Source organism: Herpailurus yagouaroundi, unplaced genomic scaffold (assembly GCF_014898765.1).
Source record: "Herpailurus yagouaroundi ecotype Mexico unplaced genomic scaffold, PumYag 162, whole genome shotgun sequence".
NCBI lineage: Eukaryota > Metazoa > Chordata > Mammalia > Carnivora > Felidae > Herpailurus > Herpailurus yagouaroundi.
This window is the reverse complement of record NW_024412403.1, coordinates 17,831,249-17,851,996: the sequence shown is the minus strand read 5'-3', so window position 1 is coordinate 17,851,996 and position 20,748 is coordinate 17,831,249.

The window sequence follows — 20,748 nt, the reverse complement described above, 5'->3', positions numbered from 1 at the left end:
CTCTCTCTCTCAAAATAAATAAATAAACTAAAAAAAAAAAAAAAAGGGAATTTTCTCTTCCTCCACCATTTGTGGCCTTCAAAGTGTTGGAGATTACTCCACCCACAGTAGGCAGAACGATGTATTTTACTCAGTCTACTGATTTAAATGTAATCTCATCCAGAATCAGCTTCACAGATACACCCAGGCATAATGTTTAACCAAACATCTTGGCACCAAGGACTAGGACACATAAAATTAACCATCCTGGTTGTAAATATAAAAATGATCCATTGGAGGGGATATGCCTGCTTCTGGAAAATATTAAGCATTTAATCTATTTCTCATAATCATTTTTGTAGAACTCTTTGAGCTAGAAAAAATGACAACGTGCATAAATATGATCAACTAGGAAAGTGTGTGTGCCTGTATGCGCAGAAACACTGCACAGTTAGAGCTTACAGACACGATTAAATCAGACCGAATCTGTAGACAAAGTTCAGTTCATAGTATGTGACAGTGCATGCCAAATCAAAGAGCCCCAACGTGGTAACAGAAAGCTCCAACCTCCGGAGTGCCTGGGTGACTCAGTTGGTTGAGCATCCCTCTTTTGATTTTGGCTCAGGTCATGATGCCGGGGTGTGCGATCACATCACTTGGCAGAGCTTGCTTAAGATTCTCTCTCTCTGCCCCTCTTCCCAACTTGTGCTCTCTCTCTCTCTATCCCTAAGAGAAAAAAAGAAAATCTCCATCCTCAGATTTTAGAGAGAGCCATGATTCAACTCTCGAACTCTGGCTGAATGGATCCAAAGCATCTTGTTCAATTTTGTTTGGTTTATGCAGTTTTTTTTAAATATGCAATTTATTGTCAAACTGGTTTCCATACAAACACCCAGTGCTCACCCCAACAGGTGCCCTCCTCAATGCCCACCACCCACCCTCCTGTTTATGCAGTTTTTAATAACTGAGCGTGTCCTATATGAATTTTTACAGTGTTTGTAATTTGTACAAACTTTGGTGCATGATCTATGTGAAGTATGACTACTGCGAGGCACTTATTTTCAATAATAGTGAGCATTCTGAATGCTTTGTAGGTGTGAAGCATTGTCATAACTCAATAACATATATTCCCTTATTCAATATTCTCATGAGATAAAACAAGATGTGAGTATAATTATTTTCACTTTGCTGATGAAGAAATTGAGGCATAGGATACAAAATAATTTGCCCAGGGTTCTACATGTACTGTGAACCCCAGCACTGTCATGACTATTCTAAGTGATGATTTTTTCAGAATAACTTTTTTGGGAGCTTTTATGTTTATTTAATTGATGCTTCAGCCGGTTACTAAAATATTAATCGAAAGTATACGAATTTACATTTCAGAAGCACCTTTCACGTCACTATCGAATAGCCTTGGTAAGCAGATATTTTGTTTTTCAGGGATTTGAATTTCCTCTAATATTCGATTGAACTGACACTTGACAACCTAAATTGATAATTACTTTGGATGTTGTTTATTTATTTAACCAGGTGGTCAAAAACTACACTTGTGGATAGAAAGTATGGTTTGTGGCTAATGAATTTTCTTGGGAGGCATTCCTCCATCCCCCACCCAAATATTCCAAGTGTATGGTGAGCAGACATCATTATAAAAATGTATGCAACTTCATGTGGCAATGTTTTGAATAACAATACACATTTGAATATCTATCTATCATCTATCTATCATCTATCTATCTATCTATCTATCTATCTATCTATCTATCTATCATATATCTATTATCTATCTATCCAACCATCCATCCATCCATCCATCCATCCATACATCCATATTTATGCAATACTCCTAAAGGGAAACTAAGGAGTATGCATTTAAGATCATATATACCATCACACTTGTCAAGATCTTGCCCTAGAATCTACTTTTGGAGGATACACCTTTCCTGCCCAGGCTTCTAGAAAGCAAGACATGGTCACTCTTACTTTGCCTTGAATTCCGTAGCACCTGCGATTTCTGAAGTACCACGTCATCGATCCGTATATACTTGCTGTGAAGAGATCTCTGATGGCAGGCGTAAAAATTATTCCATATTTTGAAACTAAAAATATCCTAAAATATTTTGAAATGGATTGCTGTCACTCCTAAAAAGGAGTGAAGGTGCATCCCAGAGGGCATTTCCCAGAATCGGGACCTCTCTGCTTACAGTTCTCAGTTTCTCCTTAAAGACGAATAGCTGCTACATTGCCACACCTTAAAATAGGATCATTTTAGAGATTTTTAGTCATCTTTGTTTTCGGAATTTAATCTACTGACCTATAGAATGCCTGTAGATCATATCTTTTGTCTTACTGAACTTGTTCTGTGAGGTGATTACTTTAAGGAACAAAACAATAAACCAGTTACACCCTAAAATCACTATTATTCAAAACCAACAATTATTTTACTTGTTTGATTGAATGAAATGTAACTAAAGCTTTAAGTACAACTATTGAGAAAAGAGGCAAGATACCTGCAAGAAGTTAGAGTTACTTCCTAGAAATTGCTTCCCGTCTGATTTTGCTATTTCATCATGCAGCTTGGTGACAGCTACCCAGTCTATCACTGTGACACTATGACCAGGAGGTGGCATGTGCATTGTGTTCACTATGACAGGCATCCAAAGCTGGTTAACCAGACGAATAGCCTCAATCTGATGAAACGCTTAACGCATTATTGTAATAGTGATACAGAACCTGTCTACTTATCTCCTGAGTGGCCCTCCCTCTCCCAGTGTTCCTCCTGTCAGCTACAGTGTAAATATGTGTTCTTTTAGGTTTCTGTAAATAAGAAGGAAGCTTAGGTTAATACCCTCCCACTTTACAACTTTCAGCATAAATTTCCAAATTTTGGCCCAAAGTCGGTGAGTGCGGTTAAGTGCTTGCTGTGTGGTTTTACTATTCTCTTCTGCACCTGCGTGCTTGTCTCAGTTACTTTGCAATCTCTCGTCTTCATCAGATGCCGAGTGGCTGAGAAGCAACTCTAACTGTAAAACTCATTAAAAACAAGAAAGATCTTGCTAGTGTAGGGGAGGGACATTTTTTTCTTTACTCTTCTAGATTCTTCGGTTGGTAAATTGATATAAGACAGATAAACAGTAGAAAAACAAATTTAATGATGTATTCATGGGAGCCTCAAAAGGGTATGAGACCAAAGGACAAGCCTTAATTGAGGTTTATAAGCCATCATGAACTCAGGAATGGGATAGAAGCCTGGGGCTTCAAAGGGGAGGAGGGTAATTCACAAGACAATAAGAAGAACAGATGTTTGGTAATTAGACCTTTGTCGGCCATACAGACAGTACATTGAGATAAAAGTTATCTCTGGTAGTAGTTCTGTCTTTGAGCCAGGCACCCTATCTAAATTCTTTTAAGTGGTTAAGGGAGAGGTACAAGTTTTTCTTGAGTCTGCTGGGTCTTGATTGTCTTCAGTCCTTCAGTTCAAAATAATCTACATGCCAAAGTGGAGTCATGTATTCATTCCCCTTCAATAGAAAGTATCCAATAGAAAGTATAGTAGTGGCAGTTGGTTCTCATTCTCTGTTAGCTTTTTTTTTTTTTAATGTTTATTTATTTTTGAGACAGAGAGACAGAGCATGAACGGGGGAGGGTCAGAGAGAGGGAGACACAGAATCTGAAACAGGCTCCAGGCTCTGAGCTGTCAGCACAAAGCCCGATGCGGGGCTTGAACTCACTGACCGTGAGATCATGACCTGAGCCGAAGTCGGCCGCTTAACCGACTGAGCCACCCAGGCGCCCCTTTGTTAGCTTTAAGTACCCTGAATTCTAGTGTGCACTTCCATGATTAAACCTTATACATCCTTCCACCAAATCAACAAAGATGTGAGTGACTTTTGAAAAAAGAAAAACAACATCACAGAGCTAAAGAATAAACCCTTGTATCCTCAACTATCAGGGATTAAGAAATATATAAAGAAAAGACAAGAATGTCCATTTGCAACAACAGGGATGGATCTAGATGGGATAATGCTAAGTGAAATAAGTCAGTCAGAGAAAGACAAATACCATATGATTTTACTCGTCTGTGGAATTTAAGAAACAAAACAAAGAAAGAAAAAAGAGGAAACCCCCCAAACAGACTCTTAAACACAGAGCACAAACTGGTGGCTGATGTGGGTGGGGATGTGGGTGGGGAATGGGAGAAATAAGTGAAGGGGATTAAGAATGCACTTCTGATGAGCACTGAGTAACGTATAGAGTCGTTGAATCATTATGCCCTGCACATGAACTGATATAAGATTGTATACTAATTCTACTTGATTTTTTTAAAAAGAAAAGAGTATCTTAGGTACGGGTGAATAATTCTATGTAAGAGATAAGTCACAACACTCTGCTCTGTCCCCCTACTTCCAAATCATACAGAAACTCTACTAGAGACAAAAATATTTGACTTGGCTGAAAGGCAGACTTAGGGAATCTGATTAATCTGTGCTTTGCCCAGTGTGGTTTAAAGTCATTATTGCAGGTTGGTGCAAACAAACCTCATGATTTGTTAGAGACTGGAAAATTCAAGCAAGGTGAGCCTTGGGCAAAATTGTCAAGCAGAGACCTTTATGACCTTGTAGTTCTCACTTGCCAGTGGGCTTGCCTCATCTCTGTCCTCTAGCATCAAGGGACCACAATCTGTAACTGACACAGTAAAATTTTCTTGGCCCCGAAGGCTTCATATATTATTCCTCCTGGACATATTTTGGAGCTCAAGAGTAGATTTCTTTAGATTCTTCAGCGGGAAGATGCCTCAGGGGACACTTGAGCAAAACTGAGGGGGTTCTTTGTCAGCATTCTATCTTACTTTTTTATATCTTGTACGCGAAAACGCGAGAAACATTTGTTTCGTGTCTTCTCGTTGCTTTCAGAGAAAATACGATTCCCTTTGCTTCTCCTTGTTTTCTAAAATTCCACGAAGGAGTTAACAAGCCAGAAATAGCTGGCGCTCTATCGCCATTCCTTTAGGAACAACAAAAACAACAAGTAAAGAATAATGCTCACGGTATCTTTAGTTTGTAAAGTTATTTGTGAAAGTTACTCGCTTATATATTTTTCTCTTCAAGAGACTTGAGAAATCACTGGAGCATTGCTGTGGGGTTTAATGGACAGTGACTGTGTTTGGTAATCAGGGAGATGAGGGACTGAATTCAACCTCAACTGCTAACTGGCTTTGTGTGTGATTGCTCTCCGTTTGAATGTTCTCATCTGTAACAAGGGGGCAATAAAGTCCTCCCAACATAGTCCTTCTGAGCATCTGACAGTAGATCGCCTTCCGACTTCAATCACAATATGGGTTTTTTCCTGGGTCTCGAGTCTGCCAGCCTATCATACAGATTTTGGACTTGCCAACCTCCATAACTGCACGAGCCAATTACTTCAAATAAATCATTAAGAAATGAATTTCTTATCAATAAACCATTATATACTATACAGAGAACTCTTTCTTTGGAGAACCTTGACTTTCTTTTTTTTTTTTTTTTAATGTTAATTTATTTTTGAGAGAGAGAGAGACAGACAGAGAGACAGAGCACAAGTGGGGGAGGAGCAGAGAGAGAGGGAGACACAGAATCCGAAACAGGCTCCAGGCTCTGAGCTGTCAGGACAGAGCCCGATGTGGGGCTTGAACTCACAAACCGTGAGATCATGACCTGAGCGGAAGCTGGACGCTCAACTGACTGAGCCACCCAGGCGCCCCATTGACTAACTTTCAAAGTAAGCCCCCTGATATTTGGTGAGTCTTCTTCATTAGATCCTCATTCTGTTACCATATTCCTAGGTGAGAGAAGGATGATGGCTACCTTTTTTTTCCATTATTCATTTTTAAGTTATTGGTTTGTCACAGTAGCAGGAGAACTGAATAAACAGTCAATGATGAAGTCTATGAAAGACTTAATGGGCACCCGTCAAATATTTGCTTTCTACTTGTCAATCCAGAATTTGCTGATTCATGTATTGATTTATATATCCATTCACTTAGTCATATACTCAATAAACATTGAGTCACTACTATGTGGCAGACAGTGTGCTACTTGTAGAGGACACACATATAAATAATCTAGTGGAAAAATGCGATACTCATCATAATTAACATTTATTTGATGAATTCTTATTAAGTCCTACATGTACTGCTAATTGTTTTTACATGAATTACATGGATGATACCTAAGAAGGAGTTTATGGGATTGTGATATTGTAATTTATATTAAGAAATGTACATTTGGCCTTCAACCCAAACCAGTGGAATTTCTTAAGCAAGGAGAGCAATAAAGGTGTCTTTTGTTATGTTAATGAGGTGACTTTTGGGAAGCACCTTGCCAAAGGAACCAACCCTGTGGTTAAAGGGTTGGAATGCTCTGTCACACCCCTCTGATCTCTGCAGAGGAGAGAAGGGTTGGAGGTCGAAGCAATAGCCAATGACCAATGATTTAATCAATCGTGACTGTATAATGAAGCCTCCCTAGATACCAAAACCAAAACCAAAACAACAACAACAAATAACAGGGTTCAGAGAGCTTTGGATTGGTGAACACATCTCCATGTGGGAGGAACCCATCAGGGAAGGTGTTGTGCCTGAAGAGGGCAGGGGAGCTTTGTGCCCTTTCCCCGTACCTTGCCTTACACATTTCTTCCATCTGGCTCTTCCTGAGTTGTATCGTTTTGTGATAAACTGGTAATCTAGTAAATAAAATGTTTCTCTGAGTTCCGTAAACCACTCCAGCAAACCAATCAAGGCAGGGGGTGGTGGTGGTGGGGTCCCGGAAACCTCTGATTAAGAGCTGATTGGTCAGAAGCACAGGACTTGTGACTGGTATTTGAAGTGAAGGGGAGTAGTTCTGTAACAATGAACCCCTAACTTGTGGTATCTGATGCTGTCCCTAAGTACAGTGTCCGAATGGAGTTGAACTGTAGAATAGCCAGCCCAGAACCTATGTATAGATAGCTGCTGTTATTGTATCAATTTTCCAAATGAGAAAAAAATGGGCACCTGGGTGGCTCAGTCAGTTGAGCATCCAACTCTTCGTTTCAGCTCAGGTCATGGTCTCATGGTTTTGTTGGTTCGAGCCCTACGCTGGGATCTGAGCTGGCAGCGTGGAGCCTGCTTGGGAGTCTCTCTCTCCCTCTTTCTCTGCCCCTCTCCCACTCATCCTGTTTTTGTCTTTCTCAGAATAAATAGGCTTTAAAAAATAAAAAAAAAATGAAAACTAAGATACAGAGAGATTAAGTAACACTTAAGTGAAAATCGCTAGTATTACAGCCAAGATTCTAAAGCTTCTAAGCCACTTTGATGTTAGCTGGAAGATATGGGACATAGAAGTAATTCAGATTCATGAAAATGAATCAATTTCACAGATGAGACCATCTTTGAGCAGGGAAGGTAAGAAGAAATAAGGGAGGACAGATTAACAGGGCCCAGGTTAGAAATGGAATTCACTGTTATACCGTCTTGTGGTATGAGAAGACAACTAAACCTTTTAAAAACATAAATTATGTGATCTGATTTGGGTTTTAGGAAAGTAACTCTGGAAGTAATAGGAAAGAAAGATTGGATGGGAATTAGAGACAGGGAGACAGGTGAGGAGACTCCCAATCGCCTGGGTAAAGTTGATGAAAGGCTGACCTAAAGCTGCAGGACTAAGAGGAGGGATGAGATACGTCAAAAGGAGAAGTGAGTGGCTTGGGTCAGGATATTGGCTTGGGGTTTTCAGGAGAGAGAGGAGTCCTGGAATACTGTTTTTCTTCGTGACCACACCATATTTCTATCTAGGGGGACCAGAGAAATGACGCTGCCATTTTCTTTAATAGTGATTAAGCACACTCTTCTCTTGGGTGGGGGAATAGAAAAATATGCTCAGTCCTGTCTGTGTTGATGCTAAGGAGCCTATAGACACCGAGGTGGAGATACCCTTACTCTGGAATATGTAGATCCAGACCTCAGAAGAAAGACTGGGGCTGGGATATTAACATGAGAGTCCAGAGCATTTAGGCAGTGTTTGAGGCATGTAGGAGGCATATGAGGCCAGGGAGAATGTGGACATAGTGGAAAGAAGACGCTCCATCTCAGAGCCCTGGCACACCCCGATGTTTCAAGAGTGAGCGGAGGGAGGAAGTGACAAAGGAGACACTGAAGAAACAGCCAGAGGAGGAGGAAATAAAACAGGAAGGCTTATTCTCCGAGAGAGTGAGGAGCAAGGTTGTCTCAATAGTCATGGTTATTAGTAATCTATTAAATAGAATCGTATTAGAAAAACCATCGATAATTATTGCCATCTTATTTTATACCGTTTCACTGAAAATCCACCCTAGTAGTTGATGATTACCACCTCTGAACTGAGGCTCCAGGAGGTTAAATAATTATCTGAGATCACACAGAGAGTATCAGGAGCCAGGGTTTAACTCTAGGGGACTGATGCAAAAGCTTTGGTGATTGACTGTTGATCAGAAACTTAAAGGTCAAACGAAAACGTCATGAACTCGAAAGGAATTTGATACCTAAGAAATGGAGTCAAAAGCCAGATTTCAGTTGGTGAAGGAGAAAAAAGGAGTTTAAAAAAAAGTGATAATCCAAGTAATCTTTGTAGGAATTTCATTGTAGAAAGAGGGAAGGAGAGAGAGAGGCCCTCTATTTTTATGACTTTTTTAGAATAGCAGAGGTATGCAATCTAAAATGAAGTTAATGTGCTGAAGAAATGAAAAGTTAGTTTGGGGGGTTGTTAACAATTTCTGGAAAATGCTTCCATTTTTCATAGAAAAAGTGACTTTCTGGCTTAGCACACCCATCATGAAAGCGATACTGAACTTTTCCTCTGTATTCAAACTCTATTTGAATATTTAAAAGGATAAGAAGTAGCTTTTGGTTACTTTATTATTTATTTTGCCTTTTTTTTCTTTTTCACGATTCTTAACCATATATAAAAATGATAAACATACGACTGCATTTTCATTATTTATAATCATTTATTCAGAAAACCATCTTGCAGTGTGTGGGCAGTTGTCTTCCAAATTTAATTTCTGTCCATATAACTGCGCATTTTGTCCTAGTGAAGACATCTTTCCACCAAATGCCCATAGAGCCCTCGCAATTTAGCAGTTTCAACTGACAAAAGAATTTCTTTCCCTCTTAAATTTTCTCCTAGTGCTCAAGACTCTGGAATGGACATATTCAGGAAACAAATGACTCTTCTGACATCGGATGTTGAATGGCTTTACTTTCTCACACATTCTTGGATCATGTAGTGCTTTTCCCGTGCGGGGCCTGTGACCTACAGATGGTTGTAGAGATTCCATAAGTGGAAAAAGTACAAAGATGTTCATTATTACATTATTCTACATTTCCCCTTCTCTTCTTGTGGGATGGCTTTACGATGGCTAAATTTAGTGGTCAGCATTTACCACAAATGACCGTTGGCATAGGAGCCCGGCATATAGAAATTTATTTCAGCAAAACGGACTTCGAAAACATCGTTCACATAGAGACGTGAGAAACATACATTTTAGCTGAAAGTCGATATGTGTATATCTCAAAAGAGAAAATGTCTCACTGGACAGCGTAAAAGACTTTTGAGGTAAATGTTACTAAGAACAGTTCTAGACTTGAGAATGAAAATGTAGTAGAAAATATTTTAAATCAAATACATGGGAGGTTATATATTAGAAATTTTGATTACTCAAGTAATCAAATATTTTCACCTCCTTTTTAAAAAAATGTTTATTTTTGACAGAGAGCGCATGAGCAGGGGAGGGACAGAAAGAGAAGGAGACAGAGGATTCGAAGTGGGCTCTACACTGAGAGCGGAGAGCCCAATGCGGACCTCAAACTCACAAACTGTGAGATCATGACCTAAGCCAAAGTTGGACACTCAACCAACTAATCTACCCAGGCATCCCAAATATCTTTCCCTTCTAAAATTACTTTTATATTCCTGGGTAAGCTCATTATAACATACTTAGAAACAAACTATTAATGCTGATCGACTGTGGAAAAAAAGCAAATAAAATTTTGTGTTAAAGAAAGCTCATATCTTCAAAAAAGTCAGTCTTGAGATTCCTTTTTTTGTTTGTTTTGTTTTCTATTTTGAGAAATGATCAAATATCAGAGCATCAGTGTCAGACCTCCTGGCACGATATTTCCTCTCTGGTGAATACTCACAGGTACCATGCTAAGAATGTTCTAATGGTGTCCCTTTGGTTTTGAAACGCAACTTCACGGCTAATGGGTGTAATGGGAAGGAGTCACAATAAAGCTCACTCCGTGATGGGCAGAAAAGTCAGGAGGAGGAAAGATCATGGTTAAAAGCAAAGGTTTTGGAGTTAAATATACATGGCTTCAAATCCTAAGTTTTACTGTGTGATTTTGGGCAAGTGTAGACTTTAAGTCTTTCAGAGCCTTGGTTTCTTCACCTGCAGAACGCTGATATGATGTTGCTTCAAGCACTAAAGTGTACCACAGTAGAAAAAGCTCCGTAAATGGCAGCTTTTGATCAACACGAACAGGTCACCTTAGCGGAATTGTGTTCATTAGGCTAATTGGGATGAGTTATTTTGGAGTCTTTTGAGGCCAGGCTGCAGCAGAGACTGAGGGATGCACATAAGCCTTTTGTGGGAGGTGGGGAGGAGACAGGAAGTGGGGATAAGAAGTTGCCCAAGGCAGTCCACTGTTTGGCAATAGGTGGAGTGTTTGCAGCAGAGTCTTGGTCGAAGTAGAACTAGCCATTAAGTAAGAAGCTCTTGTTCTGTTCCAATGACCATGTGAGTGAAGAAATAAGAGGGCAAGTTGAAAGACGAGTACCTGGGAAGATGGTCAACAAGACAGAATGTGGATAAATGGTTTGGAACTCAGGTGGTGGTGAAAGCCACCAACTAATACACACGTGGGGGAAGTACGTGGGGCGTCAACAGCCGTGAGCTCAGCTACTATAAGCTATAAACTAGACAAATGTGTGTTGTTAACACTGAGATGTTGACGAATGGAGTGGACTCTTGCAGCATCAGGGCCAACGTCATGAACTTATGACCTGTGCAGTCACATGCTTAGAAAGACCCGTGCTTGGTTTGGGATTCTTAATATTTTTGAATAGTGGCCCACATATCTATTTTGCATCGAGCCCCAGAAATTCTACAGACCTTCTGCGTAGCATGCTTGTGTTAAATAAGAACTTTCAACCATAGTGACACCACCTCCAACCCCCAAGGACATTTGGCAATATCTGGAGTCATTTTCGATTGCCGTAGCTGGGGGCATGCTATGGGCATCTACTGGATAGGGTCCAGGGATGTTGCTAAACATCCTATAATCCACGCTGGGGCCCCTCACAGCAAACAATTATCTGGTCTTTTAATGTCGTTGGGGCTGAGGTTGTGAAATCTTCATTTGGTTTGTTGGCAGTTTTATTAAAGGCAGATTTATCTGTGTATCTCTGGACAATATTATCGCTACCTAATCTGGGAAGGTTCGAAGTTAACTGGTAAACTTTAGATAATTAAGCTCCATACAGCACCAAGCTGAACATTTTGCACAACATTCCGGCTAATGGATGGATGTATTTTTGTAACTGAGTCAAAGGGTCATAAAGTTGAACTGACTAGTTGCCAGAAAAGACTCATTTGACTTGGCACCCATAATTAGCCCACCAGCAGCACCTGTGTAACTCTTATGATCCTTATTTTTTAAATCCGGCAATGAAAAGATGGATTCTGGCTGAGTGGTCAGAAGTTTCTTTTCTAAGTGCCAAATCAAGCTTCTCACTGTAGTTCACTTCTGGGTCAGTTTCCTATTAGCTCAGAGAAAACACCACACTCTTACCTTCATCAGCTAAAACAATGCTCTGTGCAAACTGGTATTTTCTTAAACATGTTTGGAATAAAAGCTGTAGCATGTAAAGAGGGCTTTGTCAACTGCTTGCTGTTTTGTTTTTGCTAATTTGTTCTTGTGGATTACAGAGATATTGAGCCAAATAGCCTCGCATGCTAGAGATTATTTTACATGAACCCAAATTGTGGGTTTCTTTCCTACATAGGCAGGATTGCTTCAACCATAGGGAAAGTATTTTATGACCACAGATCTGACACATACATCTAGGGATCAGGTCAGATATATGGATGTGTCTGGCTAGGGGTGTAAACGGGAAACAGGTGATGGGAAGTGGATAGACACATTAACAAGACTGGAAAAAAACATGACATGAATGTCCTAGTTACTGGGGGACAATCACAGTCGATTTATGCAAGACAGCCAGCAGGACTGTTTTTAAATTTTAATTTTAGATCATGGTGTTTTCCTTTACATGTCTCCCCCAGATGTTTCTTCCCATTTGGCATGAAAGTTCTTTATCACTCTTCTGGAAGGATTTAAGGATTAATTACAACTAAATTACTTTATATCTGAGGGCAATTTAAATGTAGTCATGGATTCTGATTTCTCTGCTTTCAAATTGTTTACATGTTAATTGTATGGACTTTGTAATCCCTCTTGAATTTTAAAAAGTGATTTCCATGGTCTTGTTATTTTGACCATATTTTCTACACATCCTGGGCCTCAAGGACACAGGGAAAGTTTGTAAAATCTGGCATGTCTCAGGCTCTTCAATATCGGAAACATTTAACACGAAGAAATGTTCTAAACATCATATATTCACCCATTTCTGATAAAATCTTAGGTCTAATCTTTCCATACAGTTTACAAACAGTACAAACTAAAAAGTATGAAATCACTCCTGTTAAATGAAATTATTTTAATGCATTATCTAATTGTATTTTTTTTTTTTTCTATGTGGATAAGTCAAATTTGTTTTCTGGGAAAATGTTATATCAATTATTTTTGATCCTGAAAGAGACAATAACTTTCATTATGACTTTTTTTTTTTTTTTGAGTTAATTATAATTCAATCATTCTTGTTTGGAGAGATTATTTCTCTTTTCTGTAAGAACATTTTCTCAACAACTTAAAAAAAAAGTAACTTCACAAGTGTGTTAGTCAGAGTTCTCCAGAGAAAAAGAACCAATAAGATATATATAGAGAGAGATATACAACAGGAAATTTATTATGGGAATTGGCTCATATGATTTGGAGGCCGGGAAGTCCCAACATCTGACCTGCCATTTGCAAATTGGTGTAATTCAGTCTGAGTTTGAAAGCCTGGGAACCAGGGCAACTAAAGGCGTAAGTGTGAGTCCAAAGGCTGGAGAATTAGGGCTGGGGGAAGGAGAGGATGATAGTATAATTTCCAGTCCAAGGCCAAAGCTGAAGGCTCAAAAACTGAGAGCACGTCTGTCTGAGGGTAGAAGATGGATGCCCTAGCTCACACAGAGGGTAAATTCATCTTTTGTCAACCTTTATGTTCTACTCACGTCCTCATGTGATTGGATCATGCCCACCCACGTTGATGAAGGCATCTTCTTTATTCAGCCTACCTGTTTAAATGTTAATCTCTTCTAGTGACAACATAACAGTCACACCCAGAAATAATATTTTGTCAACTATCCAGACATCCCTTAACTCATCTAAGTTGAAACATAAAATTAACCATCACAAGATGTTAAACTGGATATATAATTTATATGAATCATTCTACATAGAAGAAGGAATAAGAACAAAATGAAACATATTTCGATGACCTCCTCTGCCCCAAACCATATGTCAAATTCTTAATCCACAGTTCCTCAGAATATGGTATATTTGGTGATAGGAAATTTAAGGAGGAAACTGAACTAAAATGAGGTCTTTAGGATGGGGCCTAATCTGCTATGACGGATGTTCTTACAAGAAGAGATTGGGACACATATATACACAGTTGAAAGACCATGTAAAGACACATGGAGATGTGACACATGCAGATGGCCATCTGCAAGCCAAGGAGAAAGGACCGGAACAGACCCTTCCCTCACAACCTCAGAAAAAACAACCTTGCTGATACCTGTATCATGGACTTCTAGCTTCCAGAACTGTTAGAAGATAAGTTTTTGTTGAATTGAACCATCCAGTCTGTGGTATTTTCTTACGGCAGTCCTAGCTAACTAAAACAACATATAACTAGCGTTTGGCATGGCCCATGGCTCTTTATTTATTTTTGATTTTTCTAGCATCCATTGCAGTACCTTGCAAACAGCAGAAGTTCTATTTCTTCCGCTGGCAATGACTACATTACCTTTTGAAGTATGAAACACCAGATATTCATCGAAAGTTCGTATGCCCTCTTCCATAGCTGCCTAATCAGGGTCTACATATCCCAGTCCCCTTGCATTTAAGTGGGACATTTGATTATTTGCCCTTATCAGAGTTAGGGTACCTCTTCCTGACCAAAGATGGAAAATGTACATGTGCCCTCTTCATTCCCTCTTGCCTTCTGCCTGCTGGATATCAAAGCCCAAGGCAACACTATGCTGAAGATTACAGAGCTCTTACCCATCTGAATCCCTAAGTGAGTGCAGGGGGCACTAGCATTTGGCTTACTCAGTGCAACCTTCTTAATAACACATTTTCTAGGGACTGACACTTGATTGAGAAATAACCACTCCTGTGTTAAGCCACCGAAATTATGTAGCTCATTTGTAGAGCAGCTAGTTGGATTCTACATTGTATAGTGGGTATACTATAATACCCACCGGTGGGTGCTGCTATAATAAAAACCTAAATTTACGGCACGGACTTATATCCAGGCAACAATTAAAGAGAAAACTCACGCCATCGAAAGAATCACATTGTGCAGTGAGACGACATTGGATAAGATTTTGCCAGTAATATGTCGAAATACGAACTCCTTGTTTATTAAGCCTACAGGAGGAAAAAAGTTGGCAAAAGTCAGATATGAGTAATTTACGTTGGGTATCATTTGCTGAGTTTAGGATGTTATTACAAAGAAATAGGTGAATTCAGGTAATAATTGTTTTTGTTGAGAGCATACATAAAAGATAATAAAAGTTATGCAGGAATTTGGGGCCTCTCAGGATTAGAAAAGCCTCTATTACCCAAACAGGAAGACAGAAGACCTAAAAAGCTTTTAGTTTCAAGGACCCAGTAAGACTCACCATTGTGCCAAAGATCATATTAATGGCAGATCTTCTTCTCCAGCCTATTGGCATGGTAGCAATGTAGCCACCACAGACTGGAAAGGGAGAGTGCTTGGACCTAAGAAACCAAGGCACCAATCAGGCTTGAGGATAAAATCCAGCAAAAATGTTGGGTATTATTACTGAAACATGGGCCTAAAGAATTCAGGGTAGGATTGCTAGGTTTAACAAATGGGTGAAATTTGAATTTCAGATAAACAACAAACAACATTTTAGTATACGTATATCTCAAGTATTGTATGTCATAATTGTGGAAAATGGCATAGGGGACATACTTGTACTAAAATATTACTTCTAGTTATGTGAAATTCACATTTAGTGGGGCATCCCAATATGTCCTCTGGTAACCTTAATTTAGATACTTTCAGTCTTTTGAAGGGAACTATATTACTAAGAACCCATGAGCTCAAATGAAAAGCATCTTTGAGTTTTGGAGCCTTTAAACATCACTTGGGGGCGCCTGGGTGGCTCAGTCGGTTAAGCCGCCGACTTCTGCTCAGGTCATGATCTCACGGTCCGTGGGTTGGAGCCCCGCGTCGGGCTCTGTGTTGACAGCTCAGAGCCTGGAGCCTGTTTCGGATTCTGTGTCTCCCTCTCTCTGACCCTCCCCCGTTCATGCTCTGTCTCTCTCTGTCTCAAAAATAAATAAACGTTAAAAAAAAAAAAAATTAAAAAAAAAAAAAACAAAAAACATCACTTGGGCCCCAGCAACTGCGTGAGAAGGAAGTGAGCTAGGAAATCTGAGGAGCTCATTAGGAAGCATACTTCCAAATGCCTACTTCAGATGCGGCCATGGAAAATAATCTTAAGGCAGAAGCTCCCAGAAGTCAAAGCCCAGGGCTGCCAGGGAACAATAGAGAAAGGTGTTCCTCGGGGTCTACTCAAGGAAATGCTTCCGGTGTTAGGGCATGAATGCTTATATTAATTAATTTATCTAAATAAATAAATGCATTTATTTAAATAAATAAATGCATTTATTTAAATAAATAAATGCTTATATTGATGAATATATTTAATTTATTAAATAAATTAATTAATTTAAACCATTAAAATGGTTTCCCGTTTTTTTCCTGCATATGTTACTGTTGAGTCCCTTGTTTTACTTTGTCCTGGGGGAAAATGAGTGTTGGGCCATCCCAGTTTCCTCATTTTATATTGATTGTGGGGCCGTGAATGGAGGTGGGATGAGAACTTATACTTAAGGATTTCCTGACTCATGAGGAGCCCTATCTGCACTGGAGAGTAGACATCCTAGATGTGGAGCCAAATGCCCTAACTGGAAGGTGGTTCTCCCATGGAGAGGTGTAGGTCTCTTCTAGGTGGGAAGTTGTGGGCTAGAAGGGCTGAAAAGCCTTTTCTCCCCCTATAGTGTAGGTAAAAACTGTCAAGTTCCGAAGTGGCAAATATTTGATGCTCTGCAGGCCAACAGGTAAAATAAGGACATACTGTAGCTATGTACTGAACAACTGTTTTTCAAATGTAAAACACATTCTTAGCTTGTAGACCACACAAAAGTAGGCAGCCAGCTGGAATGGGTCCAAGACTGTAGTTTCTGATCCCCCGAAATCATGGGGGTTAGTAGGAGGCAACTTCCTACCTAGGGATTTTGTTTTCTTGAAGGTTCCCTTACAGTTTGGTGGGGTTTACATGACTGATTCTTACCAGTGGAATGTGAGCAGAAATAAGTAAGGGCCATTTCTGGTGCAAAGGTCCACATTTTCTTCTCTACTCCATTACCTGGTTTTCACGCATAGGACAACCTGGGAAACCAGCCATTAGAAATGCAGAACCCAAATCAGCTGGCGGTCTAATAAAAAGATAGACCAAATATGTCCAATCCCAGGAACACATACATGGGTATGTTATGTGAAAAGTAATACATTTCTGTTACATTAAGCCATTGGAAGGTCATGTTTTATTTATTTTAAGTTATACTTTTTTTAATGTATAACATATTCAAATGATCATATTGTACAGTCCTAGAGAACACGGATAGACACATCTTCTAGGATCCACACAAGTATCTGTTGATATAATACAACATATTATCATATATAATACAATCATATTAGCATATCTGAGGCTCAGACTGATATAAATCATGTATTTCAAGACAAATAATAAATATTATGTACCTAAAATGGTAGGAAAATCGAAACAAAATCCCAGCTGGTAACTACCTTCTGACCTCCTACACCTGTCTGGGGCCTTCAGTTTCTGAGGCTTTCTGGAGCCTGGCCTGCGGAGGGATTTCACACTGCCAGCTTACGGGTTGCTTTCTGTGGTCTGCTAATTCAGTTAGCTTTTGTCCCTAAGTTTTCTAACTTCTCACATTCTGTTGCTGTTTAATACCTCTCCCATTCTTTTAATTTCTGTGCGTGTATGACTTTCGTTGGGGGGGTGGAGGGGTGGGGAAGAAATCCTTTGTTGACGTATATACGAAGTCTTAGGAGAATGTGGAACCAGGGATCTATCAAATGCAACATGTCTATTTATAAATTTAAGGTATACTTTAATAGTAAGATGAACACAGTTTGGCAATGCTAGAAACTGGGTTTTGAATAGCAAAGTAGTTTCTTCAGAGGGAAATGTCTGCTTTTTATCAAAACAACAACAGTCCTCTTAGGAATTAACAGGATCTGACCACCAAGCATCGGTGCCTAAATTACTCATGTCATAAAATAGCACAGGGCATGGTCAATAGAATCCACCCAGATTTGTTATAAATAACCAGGATCTTACATGGGGAATTTAATCTCACTCTCCTGGAATCCAAATCTTGTACCAATTTACTCTAGGCTAGGAACGGACTTTTGTTTTCCTCCTAAGAAGAAAAATATGAAAATATAATTATACAGTTACTTGGTGGGGTCAGTGAACTTTTTCTTAAAAGGGCCACATAATAAATGTTATTGGCTTTGTGGGCCATATGGTCTCTGTCACACTACTCAACTTTGTCACTCAAAAGCAGCCATAGGCAAACAAACTGGGCACTTCTGACGTGCATCGCTATAGCCTAATGGCTGGGTAAGACCTTGGAGCCATTTTAAATGAAGCATTTCAGTGGCCCAGATAACAAAGTATTATTATCTAGCACATCACTGCAAATCACCAATCAAAGACCAGTGTCTGAAAAATAATTTTTAGCTAATTGGAATTTCTTTTTTACCCAAGAGATTACCCTACAGCTGCTAAAACACAAGTACTTATATAAACCATCTGTAATACAATGAGGCTCAAGGACATGGCTAGCCAAAGTCAAACTGAGAGAAAATAGTTTGTATTGGGACTTCCTTTGTTGTTGTTTCATCTCTTAGAGTTCAGGTCACTCCATGAGACAGTGTAGGGTGGTGATCCGCAAATCTTTAGCATGTATAAGAATCACCTGGAGGGCTTTTCAAACTATAAATTACTGGATCCCACTATAAGAGATTCTGTTTTGGTAGATCTGGCATGGTGCCTGGAAATTTGAATTTCCAAGTTTCCAAGTGCTACTATTTCAATATAACTACCCAGGGAAATCTTCACTCAACACCTACTTAAGTAAATTCTCTGGGATTGGGATCTGGGCATATGAATTCTTAAATATTCTACATTATGAGATTTCAGTATTCAACTGGATTTGAAATAAGTGGCTAGAATATATATATATATATATATATATATATATATATATATATATATAAACTCAATCTCCAACTTTCCTTTCTTGTATTTCACGAATAAGGAAAGTTGAAGAAGTCTGTTTTCCAAGTTCCTTCCAGACAGATGATGATGATAGCAATGATAATAATGATGATGAGTCAACAAATACATAACCTGCATCTTTCTGCATTTCTATTTACTAGCACTCTGTCAGCCTGGATGTGTTGTTGACTAAAAAATTAAGTTCACTTTATAATATGTCCCATATTAGATTTTAGAATACTGATGCTTTCATTAGATTTTTGGAGTTAATACATATCTTTTTCTTTGTTACTGTCCTAACTGGAAAGACCACCTGTGATTTCAGAACAGAGTCACATTTAAAAAGCACGTGTAGGGGCGCCTGGGTGGCGCAGTCGGTTAAGTGTCCGACTTCAGCCAGGTCACGATCTCGCGGTCCCTGAGTTCGAGCCCCGCGTCAGGCTCTGGGCTGATGGCTCGGAGCCTGGAGCCTGTTTCCGATTCTGTGTCTCCCTCTCTCTCTGCCCCTCCCCCGTTCATGCTCTGTCTCTCTCTGTCCCAAAAACAAATAAACGTTGAAAAAAAAAATTTAAAAAAAAAATAAAATAAAAAGCACGTGTATTATAATACCTGTGGATTTATGAGAAGTGAAAGAAAATTGCGTAAGACTAGGCAGTGCAACTGTGTAATTTTTCTTAGAAAACAGCTATAATTCCTATTTTTCAATGTCACTTTGTAAATTGTATTTAAATGTAAACTTGTGTTCTATGAGCACATTCCATTTGTTTTTCTCTTTTTCTTAACCATTCTCTTGAATAAGTTAGGCTTTTAAATCTGTTTTCTTTGAAGTTCAGAGTTCATTCTTCAAAAGTTGAAGTCTTTCCTCTGCGCCCCCCACCCCACTTTTCTTCTTTTTTCCCTACTTACCTCTCTTGGGATCCAAGGTTGAGTGGAAAACTAGTGGACTTACTTTGTAGGAGGTCTCTGCACGCTCCAACACCCCTTATCTATATGACTCTACATTGGCCTTCCACTTGTGAGCAGAGCTTTAGAAAAGCAGGAGAATCTTTTGGACTTCCCTTCTAGAAGGTTTTGATCCTTTTTGACAACTCTGACCCTTTAACATATAGTTCGTTAATAGGACAGGACACTAAGAAAATCGTGCATGCAAATTATTTATTTATTACTTTCAATGATCATAATCTAGTGTTCTTTAAACATCTCTTGAGGGGAAACAGGGAAACCACTCTTACTCTGTTACTTTTCTAATTGAAATCATGGAATTTCGTAGGTGGAAGTTTGGGAGAGTTCTTCAGCATTACAGTAAATTGAGCTGTACATATTGATAACTTTTGGATAAACGTAATTCTCAAAAGTATTTATTTCTTTATTTCTTTATTTATTTTTAAGATTTTATTTTAATTCCAGTTAACATACAGTGCTATATTAATTGTACAATATGGTGATTCAACACTTCCATACATCACCCAGTGTTCATCACGACAAGTGCCCTCCTTAATCCCAATCACCTGTTTCACCGCACCCCCTACCCTTCTTCCCTCTGGTCACCATCAGTTTGTTCTCCATAGTCAAAAGCATACTTTTAACTTTAATCTCTTGTTCTGACCTCCCCCAAACCACTTGGTCTGCTGATAATAGAGCTCTCAATAAATGGAAATATGAAATAAAGAAAAGAAGAAAAACTATAATGTCTTGGCAGAAAATGCAAGGCAATCTAGTCCTTTGTTATATAAACGCATTTGATAATGGGTATTTTACAACAATGTGGATTTCAATTATATCACCAATTGTTCTGTCATGGGAGAAAATCCAATTAGGAGAGAAAACCCAGTCTCACAGTTATTTTATGTGTCACTTCTGCTGTCTTGATCAAATGCCCCTTGTTTAATGATTGCTTAGTTATTATGAGTTTGACTGACCTTTCCCACACACTTTGAAAATCTACACAAATTCCTTTTCTCCCTTGCAGTG